Consider the following 13,551-nt stretch of genomic DNA (forward strand, 5'->3'; position numbering starts at 1 on the left):
AAAAAAGGAAGACACACACTGGTGCTGAAAATGTGAAACTGAAAATCAAAGCATGTATGTTTTAATTCTTTAGAAGTAATCCACTTGAGCTGGTACATCAAGGCAACACGAGATTCTCCCGTCGCCTTGGTGGGGAAACTCAGTGAGGGACTTTGCGAAGCATTAAAGTGAAAACTGAAAACTGAGTATTTGTGCACATCCTGATACTGGTGTCAGTACAGTCATGGACAAGGTGGAGAAAAATAAAAAGCTAAATACTGAATTACAGTTACTACCCTCTAAAGGCTGCTACTGCCCAGCACAGACCTGGCTATGGAAGAGGTCAGACTGAAGTCATTTTGTTTTTGGTCATAATATGTTCACATTTCACTCACAACCCCTTACTGCACATATTCATGTAATAATCAGGAGGGAAAGAAACTGACTGAAATATAGAAGGCAGTGTACAATATCATTACAAGTGCTCATGTTCATTGTCAGATGTGAAGTGGAGAGGCACGACTCCAGTGTGACCTTTCCTATCAAAAGGGTCGGTGAAAGGCTGCAGAAGAAAGCTTGGGACTGTTTATTCCACTTTCTAAAGCCAATTATTAGATTACAAACTGAGTCCAGTCAGCAAACAATCCCTTTAAAGGCTTAGATAGCAGACTGGTGTTTCCCCAACTGGGTCAATGAGGGAAGACTGTCTCTACAACTGCACATCTGCTGAGAGATGTGCGAGAGGCCGCTTCACAGTGCCTCAGTGGTTAGCACTCTTGCCTCACAGTAAGAAGGCCTTGGGTTTGAATTCGAATCCGAATCCCGGCTATCCTGGAGCCTTTCTGTGTGGAGTTTGCATGTTCTCCCTGTGTTTACATGGGTTTCCTCTGGGTGTTCCGGTTTCCTCCCACCACAAAGAAATGCATGCTAGGGTTAGTACTCCTGTCAGCAACCTTGACCAAAGCACTGGCAAAAAGACCTGGAGTTGGTCTCCGGGCACCCACTGCTCCTAGCTCATAGTGTGTGTGTGATCACTGGTGTTAGGATGGGTTAAATGTAGAGGCTCCATTTCACTGCTCAGTGTGTGTGACAAATAAAATACTTCTACTTCTAAAAAAAGAATAAAGAAACTACAGTCCCAACCTCATTTGATGCTCTGCCAACATGCCCTTATGTGTTGGTTTAAGTCCATCAGTAACACTAACACAACATGTATATTTGTCAAAGGTTGGCTCTTGAAAGTCTTTACGGGAAATTACCAAAATGTGGCTTCTTCTGACATGATTTATCCCAAATATCTTGAACAGGGCTGACACGCTATTTTCCACGTTCTTTTCAAGCAAAATAAATAAACAAAGATTACTTCCATGCCTGACTTACTTCACTTCCCTAAGGCTACTTGAGTGAATGAGACTTCATTCTCGCCTCGGAGCAGGATTAACCTTCGCAGGTTTAACTGATACAATGTACCACTGAGACTGGTGTCGCTGCCGCACGAAAGAGTGTGCTGATTGCCACAAGGCATGCACTAACCTAAAAACAGAGAAAAACAAAGAGGCTTCTCTCGAAAGTGTCTAAATTTAATTTTCCAGTCGAAGCCGCTGAAGTAAAACGATTAGACAGAGCTACCTGACCATAGAGACAACTAAAGTTATAACAGTTACGCGTAATTAACATTTCAGCACAGCCGAAGACAACTAGATTTTCACTCAGGAAGGCGCCGTGAAAGATAAGCTGTCTCATTCGCAGCAGGAAAACGATAAACTTTTAAAATGCTCTGCTGTTTAACGATTGTAGCCTACTATTTGCAACACATACGTTAAATGCTTCCACATTAGTGGCGGACCGAAAAAGAGAAGAAGGAGGAAGAGATCGACTCAGCTCCGTTGAGGGTTTAAGTACGTAGTGTAGGCAGCTGATCCCTGGTGACAAATCAAACCCCAGCTTAGCTCCAAATGCCACCTGTGCCCAAATCCTCTTACAATAACCTCTGAACAGTATTTTACTCATATTGTGATTGTAAGAAGATTTGTCTGACAAGAAACATTCACAAATTGTTGATATCGTTAAGTGATTTAATTACATATACACACGCGCTCAGCATCCTTAGCTAATACTTTGCAAATTGCGTATCGGTAACAGCTCAGTTGCTCTTACAATTCTGCGAAACAAATACGAAATCAGTGTGTTTCAATAGTGAGCTTTTGAATAAAGTCTTTATTTTAACATTTTGAAACCGAATGGCAATTATACACTAGCATGGTCTGTACCTTCAAAGTAAGCTAGTCACAACCACAATAGCAAAGTGTCCAAAACACACTAAGGATCATTACACAAAAGACCTCATTTAAGCCATTTTCATGTGAAACGGGTCTTGGAAAGCAGATGGTAATGAAATCAGGGTGTGTTCACCGCATACTGATGCCACTGGCAGCGTGCAAAGAAAAATACTGTCAAACAAAAACACTGACATAATTAGTATAATTTTAGCGCCATTACATTTATTCCCATATTCCATTTTTAGACTCTGAGACACAAACCCACACAAGCACATGTTGGTGGCTACGGCTGAAGTGTGAGCTAATGTTTCTACAGAACAAGAATCTCCACTAGTGCTCGTTTCATTCAGCGCGGACAACAATTTAAAGCGCTATAAGCTTTATGCATACTAATAATTTTACGTTACCACGAGTTAAAAAGATTTCTGGCATTGTGCCACGCTACACTGATGTGTCATCGGCAACATTCTTTCCTTGGCTGGCGCAGGTCACAGACACACGTTGGAGGCTCAGCTGAGGAGAAGAGTGACTACTGATAAAAGGAAGGTATAAATAGGTGGAAATGGTGAAGGGCAGTTGGACAGCACGTGAAGAAAAATCAGGTTAGAGGAAACGGACCTGTGAACACCCATTAACTCCCTCTCTGAGAACAGTACCATAAATAAAGACTTTAGACAAGCAGTCTCTGAGGAGGATATTACAGTACACTCATTCTCATAAGAAAAGAAAAGAAAACAAAAGAAAAAAGAATTGAAAAAAGATAGTGTCGTGCTCCTCAGAGCACGACACTAAGTCCTGCAAAACAGTTAATTACCAGCTTAAAGGTAGGTCCACAGGAAACAGGTCACTCTGCCAAGCAGTTTGAATGGGGATCATGTTTTTATCTCATCGTACCCCTATTTTAACAGGGCATCTAAAGTAGGAGAACTTTTAACAAAGTAACTTTTAGTAGGGAGGCACTGACCACTCAAATCTATAAAGACAAACAAATGTTTTGAATAAGCAGCCCCTAATTTTGTGGGCATTGCTCTGATACTCCTCAAGAGGGTATGTGAGACAGTGTGTATTTCAGATGTAAAAACGATTAGCATAAGAAGCCAAAAGGTTTACACAGAGACAAGAATAAGCCATCTAATAAAGTTGGTTAATTGTGGACTTTTATTCTGCCAACTTTGATTCTGTGTGATACCTAGAGTAACATACCTTAAATCCAAGACACAGGAAGATCATAAAACACTAATTGCAGGAAATGCAAAACCAAGTAATTGTCAAAGCAGGATGATGTCAGACATGTTTCTCAAAATGTCCCACCTCACTCTTGAAGAAAATCAACCCCAAATATACATGGTTACAAAATTACTACTTTGGGAAGTAATTGTTGGGAGTAAGTATGTGAGGAAAAAGATGGAATTAATTTTCAGTCGGATGCATGAACATAATAAAGATCAGGATGTTTCAATTTACATAAAGTAATAAAATCATAATGACAGTATTGGTAGGTGGAAATGACTATGTGTTCCAGCATAATAAGCCAGTTACTCAATGGAGCCAATGGAAGATGTCCAACACTCATAAGCCCTTCTTCCTGTGCTTAGCTGGAATATAAATATTAAGAAAAAAAACAACCCACCTTACCAAAGACTTACTGTGTGCTTCATTTCCCGTATAAATTTCCTACATCTCCTTGTACATATGAATCATGATTTTCAAGCCTAATATATAATTTCATTTCCAATCATAACACCTTGTTCATCAGAATTTCATGCCCCCAGAAATCCATCATTAACATTTGACTGAATATGAACAGATGTAAATGGAGGCCATAGGTAGAAGGTAAATGTTTGTGTAAAATTGTGATGTGGGAGGTCAGTATATGTGCTCCTGCCTTTCCAAAGGCTGCACCAGTGCCATTTTCTGTTAGTCTGGGATAGACTTCAACAAGATGAAACACACAAACAGTTCCATTCTTGTTGTCAAGTTCATGAGGTTCTTGTTTAATGAAGAAAAAGAGAGGGGGGTGGAGGGAGAGAGAGAGAGAGAGAAGGCGCGTTTCCATTGCCGTTTTGCGCAAAATAGAAGCGATTTTTTTAGTCGACAAAGCACGGTTGATGGTCTGTGTTTCCACTGAGTGATGTTACGCGATTAAACCTGAATTTTCTCCCCTCGCCACGGTCATTCCAATTAAACATGGCGACTGATCTACACGATCTTATCAATTTTGGCTCGGTGGTTGGCGCTTCATGTCATGTCATGTCATGTCATGTCATGTCATGTCATATGACTTAAATGCGAAAAACGTGTTTCCATTTCAATTTTGCGAAATATCAATTATGCGAATCGTATGAAAAACCACCCTATAGCGCGCCCAGGCTATAAACTTTTTAGCAATAAATGAGAGGGTTTTTTTTTCGAAATTCACGTGTTTTCATTACTAGTTTTTGAGTTCGCAATTTCAAATTGCGTACTACGCAGGTTAATGGAAACGAACCTAGAGAGAGAGAGAGAGAGAGACGTTCGACAAGGTAATTTAGATATGTGCATTATCGGAATACACTAAATGACCACTGGCCAGTAGAGGGTAGCAAACACTAACTCCTCTACTATGGCCTCAGCTTCTCAAGTGTTTTACACATTCATTTTCCGGTGTATTTCAAACGAAAGGCAATAATACTGTTATAGGATTAAGAAGATGTATTAGGTCTATCAAATATCAGGGTCATATGGCGACAACTTTCCTCCTACGTTTGGAGTATTCCGACCAAAAAACAAACAAAAAAACCCAACAATTAAGAAACCACTGCACTGACTGAGCGATGTCAATTAACGCAGTGATATAGCCTTTGCATGGAATCGAACTGTGCAAAGGCCAAAATCTGACAACCGGTTCGTGCTTATCCATCTAATAGATCTGGCTGAAAAGAACGGGTAACCTCTAACCTATTTTATGACAATAATCGACAGCACATGACTGAGGCGTATGTTTTTATGTATTTTCCATTTTCTTACTCAGTTTTGTCCTCTGGAATGCGTTCTCGTAATATGAATAGGGCTGATGTGATAGGCCTAACTTGTTTTATAACCACAAAATTGTTTATCACTTTCCCTTTAAGTTCCGTGTTCTCCTGTAAATTTCAGTAGTATTGTGTTTAAATTTAAAAGAAAAACTTCTTATACTCCACCCCAATTCGTGTGGCCTAAAGGCCGGGAACGGGAGACCTCTGACATTCCCAATCAAATAATTTCTTATTGTCGGAAAAAGTCGCTTCATCAGTAGTTCACGAAAAGCTAATGCATATACAGCTACGCTTAGGTGCTTCGTGCGTGCTCCCTGTGCGTGACATTTCTCACTACACTAAGAAATTGTCTCAGCGACATCTCAGCTCTCAACGCTGACGTGTGGTGTTTCCTGCAGGCACATTTCAGAGAAAAAATAAAGGCAACGCCAAGAAAGTATCCAACAAAAGAGCGGAAATTGTTTTGACCCAGGCTATTATGTCTGATTCATCTGAGTTATATCGGGATGATTTGTGCCAAAATTCAACCTACTTTTGAGTTTGATGTCGAGGACGTATGAAGACGTAAGAAAACTCAAAGTAGGGTACAATTATGACCCAAATCGTAAAAATGTTCGTGTTTAGCATCAAGTTTTTGTATCAAGTACCTTCACGATCTGTTTAACATAAGTCGTTTAATTATTGTCGATTAACTGTAAGAGTAAAACACACCGTACATTTTTGTTCGTGCAGACTACCAGTTCATACCACATTCGTTATTTCATGAATTCTTAAAGACAAATTCTTACTCTTCCGAAAAAAAAGAAAAAGAAAAAAAAAACGTTAAACGCTGGTGGCAAATAGGATGATGTCATCATTCTAAGATTGGTGGCTGATAGCATGTCAGTTCTCACAGCAAGAAGGTGACAGTTGTTTAAAATGCAGGGCTTAACATTTAACGTTCAGAGGTGAAGGTTTATGCTTGTGGGCACTTAAATAAAGGCCGCAGTGTTTGATGCTAACGTAAATTAACTGTGCGTAAATAAGCTCAACCTAGCTGCCAGATTCAAGGAAATTAACTATTTGCCAAAAATTCTTCAACCCATTTTGGGTGTGAGGGTCGTTGAGGGATCCCCCTCAACCCAGAGTCCGCATGTGACTGTGGAGCATTCCTGATGCTTCATCTATTATTTAGAAAAGCAAAGCCTGAGGAGGAGAATGACGACCAGAAAGGGGAGAGGGGGGGGGGTCCTTTGACAAAACACAACAGCCAAGAGGTGGTCCTCACACCCCTACTCACTTATTTATTAACACGGCTGCTCCCATTTCGATCTGAGAGGGAGAGCAAAAAAAGAGAGAGAGAGAAAGAGAGAGAGAACAGAGGAGGGTTAAAAATTCAGCACCCAAACACTTTTTTGGTTACCATCTTTCAGTTCCCTTTCTTATGGAAGAAGAAAAATTTGTCCTGTCCAGACCTAATGAGGCCTGCTTTAAAGTGTAGACCTACATAAAATGTTCCCAGAAAACATATTTTCAGCATTAGAAACTTTCCTCCATGTGGTTCGAACAGACAAAAAAGATTTCCTTTCTATATTAATGTAATTAATTTGGTACACATAAACAGTTCTTATTAAGCATTAAGTGATATAGTGGTTTAGTATTTTGCTTGCAAATACTTAAAGTATAAAATTCAGATTCGGGGAGGCATCTAAAAATAGACTCTTGTGGTGCACTCCACTGGAAGAACTTGATACAAGCTTATCCAAATAATTGTTTCCTGCTGATCTGGCAAACTTGATTGATTGAAACAGACAACTCGGCAAGAGCGGGGCCCAGTGGATATGACAGGGAATTGAGTTTGCCAGTTGCACCTTTCTGGAGACTCTTATGGGCCTCTACTATGGATGTGATACATTTAACTGTTTTTAGAACTATAAAAAAAAGACCGAAACATTGATTTGGCATGCTGAGTATTCACAAAAATGTGCTAGCTACTGTTACTATTAATGCAAACCAAAGTTATTTTTGGACATAAGGATATGTCCATTCAAGATTTTCTGTTACCACAAAGCAAGAAGCTGGACTTCTGGCAGAGAATATGGGACACAAGGGACTTCACGTGGTAAGAGAGGAAACGTAAGGAGTAAGCCTAGAGGCAGACAAGGGCAGAGAAATAGTCCTAAATGAAGTCATGTCCGCCTGTGTCAGGACACTGGTCTGCCCCCATCACATCAGTGCAGCGTCTCACAGTACACCGGTACAAAGCATCAAGGCCCAAAGCCCTGACGAAGGAGAGGGAGAGAGAGGGGGGGGGGGGGGGGGGGCGGCTCAAGAATGCTTCTTTCTTCACCTCAGATACACTTTTCATTTTTTAGCTGTTAACCATTCTATCCTGATGTGAACTTTTTTGGAGATGAGTCATTCAGTCCCAGACTTGGTCATTTTTTTTCTATATCTGTGTGGTCTCATTTATTCAAAACAACACTAATCCTTAACAAAGTCTAGAAATATAAAATTAATCAAATGAGCACCCTTTTGTGAACATGCAAATAATTTTTGCAGTGACAACACAAGAACACCTCATATTTTTGGGAAAACTAATTCTGCCTTCTTCTCTAAGAATGTGGACTGGACTCACACATGATCTGTCTTCCATATGAATGAAAATGCAAGCACATAGAGAAAAAGAAAGAGAGAGAGAAATCACATTTCTGATCATAAGTCAGAAATTATTTTTCAGAGCAGAGAAACTCATAATGCGTTTAACTGTGTGATATCTTCAAATTACCACGCAGTAATTATGTTTCTAGTTCCCCAAAGCCATGTAGTTGTCTGTGGTGAGGAAAAGGAGAAATTAGAGTGCTTCAGACAAGCATTTTAAGGGATCAAGACAAAATTTTAAAAGGGCACCATCAAAGCATAAGTAAAAATCCCAAAAAGAAGATACATCTGAGTCCAGTGACTAAAATTCATTGCATATGAAGCTGGAAAACAAAAAGCTACCTAGAGTGAATCTGTTCAGTGTGCTCTGATGCTCACACTAACACAATCCTGTTCCATTAGCCAAACGGTTTTTGATCTCTGATCAATAAACCTCTCCTGAGAGCATGTGCCAGGCCACTGACACATGCAGCTCACCCTCAAGTCAAAATTTTACATTCCTCTGAAGTCAAGGCAAACCCTCACACAAACATAACTGGGGAATATGTTAGCAGAAATAAGGAGGAATAAAAGATCAAACTCCTCCACTTACATGCATCATTTTTCCTTCTACCAATTCTGAAGCCAAAACAACATCACAACAGAAATTAATATCAGAAATATAAAATTATAATAGTATAAATTCAGCTAGCACCTAAATCGTTTAACAGAGAATGGGCCCCTCCAGGCCATACTGTTTCACAGTAACTCAGAAACACAACGGCAGACTGCACTAGCTGGACTGGGCTCTCTGGCACTCTGTTGTCTCAGTTGTAGGGCAGAGCCAAAATGGCGGATTAAAGGCAGCTAAAGAGCCAAAAGAGCAGATTACAGGAGTAATCCACCATCTCCTGACACCAACAAACTGATCCTGCGATGATTTTTGCCTCCGAGTCAGCCCATACTTGTATATGTCAATATGTCCTGGTGTAAACACGGCTCTGTTTTATGTATTGTCTGTCTTCATTTAATGTATTCACGTGTATTTGATTTTGCCTCAGCTAAGAACATTAACATTACATTAAACTATTTCATATAAGAGAATATGCCATACACAAGGTTATCTTCCATAATTCTGCTTAAGTTGTGTGTTTTTATTTAAGCTATAATTAGCTGCTGTAAAGCAGCAGGGTATGACAGGTCGCCATGGTGACATGCCAGTGACAGATCCTTGCGTGTGGTGATCATTAGCACAGCGTCTGGGGCTATGGGATTCACTGTTATACTGATGTGGTATTAATGCCAGCCTCATCACAGGTGCCATTCTCTGCTCCCATTTTCACCAACTTTCTCCTCAGACGAAAAGAGAAGAAGATGTGAAATTATGAGTGGCCTACATTAAACACTGTGTATGACTGGTCTGAAGTCTTGCACCACCTCCTGGCTACCTCAGTGCTGTTATGGAGTAAGACTAAGGTGATCATGAACCAGCTGTAGATGCTCCCATCTACAGCTTGATTTCATAGAAAAGCAATGGGGAATACAGAAAAGAGGAACACATACACCCGTAGGTGAGCAGTTATCAGAGCTATGGCAGCACATAGAGAGCAGCAACCGCTGAGTTTTTTTTTTGCCAGCAAGAGTGTTCAGTGTCAGGTGAGAACAACATAACATACAGCCATCTGTAAAATGTATTCTTTTGAAACCAAAAGTATCTTGAGGCAACTAAGAACTAGAATAACATCAAATACCACATAATATACCTGCTTCTAATAAAGTGTATGGCCATTTGTTTTAATATTTTTATAGCATGTGCTGCATATCATTGTCTCATTGTAGAGTGAGGACCAAGTCCAAATTGAGTTGCTTTGAAATGTATATTTGTGCACTGACACATGCAGGGGAAAACACATATGTAATGAGAGCAGCTGGTCAGTTACCTCATCTCTTTAGCTAATCTGCCGCAGATGATAGAAAGAGAGAGAGAGGGGGGAAAAAACGTAGAGATTAGCATAACAAGAGGAGAAAGAGGGGAGAACGACGACAATGGAGCCCTACAGAGAGAATAATAATCGTCCATAGAGGGAGAGAGAGAGAGAGAGAGGGTCCCACAAACTGTGGTAACCAAAATTCAGCACCAACAAGAGTAAATGTCATATATGTAAAATATCACCTACTGCCCTGAGATCTCATGCTTTCAAACTTATGTTTGCTGATTGTTGTCTGAAAGCACAAAATTTCTGATGTGCATTATTTTAGTCTAAAGTCTGAAATGTACGACCAAATTACAGATATACAGATATACAAGCAGAGCAAAAATAAAGCAGTTGTTAAAACTGCACTTTTGGATAGATTACTAATTTTTTAAAGAGTGCAACATAATATTTTGGATAAATAGCACAATCAGGAGTAGTAGTAGAAGACATTCTTGTGTTCTTCCCTCTGAATTGGAAATGTGTTACTACAATACCGAGTGTGGATTGAAAGCAAGCTCAAATTGTTCTCCTGAGTTGCAGTGGTGCGCTATTGTGTGTGTGTGCGCGCACACACACACACACACACACACACAGCCTCAACGATGAATGTGGTTTCCTATAAAGAAGAGCCTGTGAGTAACCTTGAAGCCAAAAGCTCTCCCCATCTCTACCTAACACCAGAGCTCTGCTAGCTTTGACACTGGTACAATGAAAAAAAGAAAAAAAAGTAGAACCTGACATTATGAATGCAGAATGTGAAAAACAAAAATTGCACATTGATGGCTTTTCAGTTGCAAGAACTCTGATGTCCTCTCTCTCTCTCTCTCTCTCTCTCTCTCTCTCATTGAAATGGAAATCAAAAGCCTGACTGACTATGTGTCTCTGGAGCTCAGGAGATGCAGAAAGGAGGGACAAATGGAAGTAAATGAAAATTCAGTGAACTTGTGTCACAGGGATTTTTAAAATCATTCAACCACAAGCTTTGTGACAGTAATAAATTATTTATGTGGGAGTACAACAATGCTCCTTGCTAAATTTCAAACTGTTTAGACCATGCTCTGTGAGCCAGTCCTGTAAGAAAAAAAAAAGAAAGAGAGAAAAAATGTTCACAATATTTTTTGGCTCTCAATCAGTTAAAACAAAAAAAAAAGAAAGAAAGAAAGAAAAAAAAGGGACCTCAAGAGCTCAGTAAATCTTATCACAGAAATCTAGTCAGAGTGACAAATTCAGTTTTGCCAAATTGAATGTACACGTTTCCATTAAAAGTGAATACACTCAGCACACTGGCATTGTGTTCTCGGCGCTTCCGTGTCACATTCACCTTGATTGGGAATGGATCGGCCCCTAGTGGTATTAAAGCTGGCTCCGAGCTGACCATTGATATTAGCTGTGTATCCACTTTAGCATATAGTTTACCCTCCACATTCCAGTTCACTTATCTCTGCAGCGTCTGAGGGACTGCTGTGTACACCCAGAGGTTCAGAGAAAGAGGAAGCTGCAATAATCTCCCTTTGCTCTCTCAGAAATATGATTATTAATTGATGGTTTTCGCTCTTTCTCTGAAGCTCTTCTAACAGACATGTGTGTGTGAAGAGAAGCTCTTGATATGGTTTCTTCTATTCAAACACTGAATCCATAAAGGTGTGCCCAAAAAGGTCATGTGAGTAGTCGTGTTAAACCAATGAACAGTCAGTAACACAATGAATAACACCACTAAAATAGAGCTCCAGATGGGTTTATCCTCTGGTTAAGACATATCAAAATAAGTTTACTGAATGAATGAATGAATGAATGAATGGCATGAATGAAAAGAGGAAGCTGAATATGCACACAATATACATTCACTACATCTCCATTAAAAGTGAAGTCAAAGTATCACAACGGTCTGGTTTGGTAAACCTTTGTTGTAAGGATCCTGACCATAATGCCCATGTAAGGTCATGTAAGATCATGGGTAGACCGGGGACTATGGGGCAGAGATTTTCTCCTGAAACCGATGAGAGGAGAGAAAGAGAGAGAGAGAAAGAGAGAGAGAGAGAGAGGACATCTGTTGTCCAACTTACAAACAATTCTCTGAGGGATACATCATTCACAAACAAAAAAGTGAGTACAGGGGTTGGGTCAAGAGGAGACATTTCCTCTCTGTTGACAAATCAATATTGAATAAATAATGATGATGAATAAATAATGTCCTCATAATACAAACCAACACGGTGACTAAAAAGGTCACTTGAATTTAAATGAACTGTCCCTAAAAAGAAGGTTGTTGTTTTTTTTTCTTTCTGTATTCTGTTCTGTAGATTGACCGAGGTGACTGAAAGGAGGTTGCATGCATCAGGAGATGAACATATTTAAATATGACTGGTCAATATCATTTAGAGACAGATAAAGAAAAGGTAATCATATGCTCAGTGAAGGAGGGGTAAAGGATATTGTTCAAGCACCATATGTTCATTAACTTTTGTTTTAGCAACTTAAACATAGCAAAAAAATAAAGCTATACTGCTAATTTGGTAACTGCCCTCCTCTGTCAAGATCAGTTGTTCTAAGGCCATTTGTATGGCCCCAAAAAAATTTAATCTAAGTCAAAAACTTGTTTTCATTGAAGTCATAACCAATGACTGAGCAATTAAATCAAGCATCCTAGTGTAGATCTTATGTAAAATGATGACAGTAAAGAGATTTTTGGTTATTATATGACAGAGAGAGACAGTTCCAGGCTTTTGTATTAATCAATTCAGCACTCTGCCAAACTGGAGCACCGTCAAACACAACAATGGTTCTAGGGACAGCTGTGATCAATAAGCTCAGACTGATTTTGAACATAATTAATAATATTTGTGGGAGAAACAGAGCTTATAATAGAAGAGCCAGCTCATACATTAATTAATGTCTGCCCCTTGATTTCCAGTTCATATATGCTTATGTCACTTCTACTTCATCACTGCGTATCAGGACAATCCAGTCACTGCTTTGAACAAGCGAGGAAGCATCATTTCCATCTCTGGTCTTTGAGAGATTGTCTTACCCAGTGGAAATTACACACTACATGACCTACTGTTAGAGTAGTTTTGTCGAGCAGGGTCCGGTGAGAACAAAGGTCAGGCCCTATGTTCATCTGCTTATTCAGCTGGATGAGCATGAAGCCACCTCTCTCCCCCGGTTCCCATCAGGTCCCCCCAGCCCAGTCAAGCACAACCACCTGCCATCTGCCAAGCCTTCCCAAGGCTTCAAAGCCTGTAGCCTCCCTACGCCACACTTCACCACACATCACAACGCAAAGGGTCTACCAGCTACAATTACAAAAAAACAACAACCAATAAACAGAAACAGAGTGGTGTAAACCAGTGCTTGAAATGATAAAATCATGGAATGTGATATCTGCTATATTCATAAATGAATCACCAGTCTTTGCCAGGAGACACAGATCATCAAAAGACATAAATCACCAAAAGGCATAAAGACAAATGTAAGCAATTAACCTGCATGAACAGGCCGTAAATAAAGTAAAAAAAAATGTTATTATATTTTCTTGTTTCATTGTTTACATTGCAGTCTGTCCTGATTTTTAACTTTGCTGACCCAGCACTTAGAGGGAGTGGGAGGAAGGTCTAGGGAACCTTCTAGAATCAGCACCACGGCCAGGTGGGAACTTGGAGGTAAGCTAATCCACCCCTTTAGGGG

The sequence above is a fragment of the Chanos chanos genome, chromosome 1 (assembly GCF_902362185.1).
Source record: "Chanos chanos chromosome 1, fChaCha1.1, whole genome shotgun sequence".
Taxonomy (NCBI): Eukaryota; Metazoa; Chordata; class Actinopteri; order Gonorynchiformes; family Chanidae; genus Chanos; species Chanos chanos.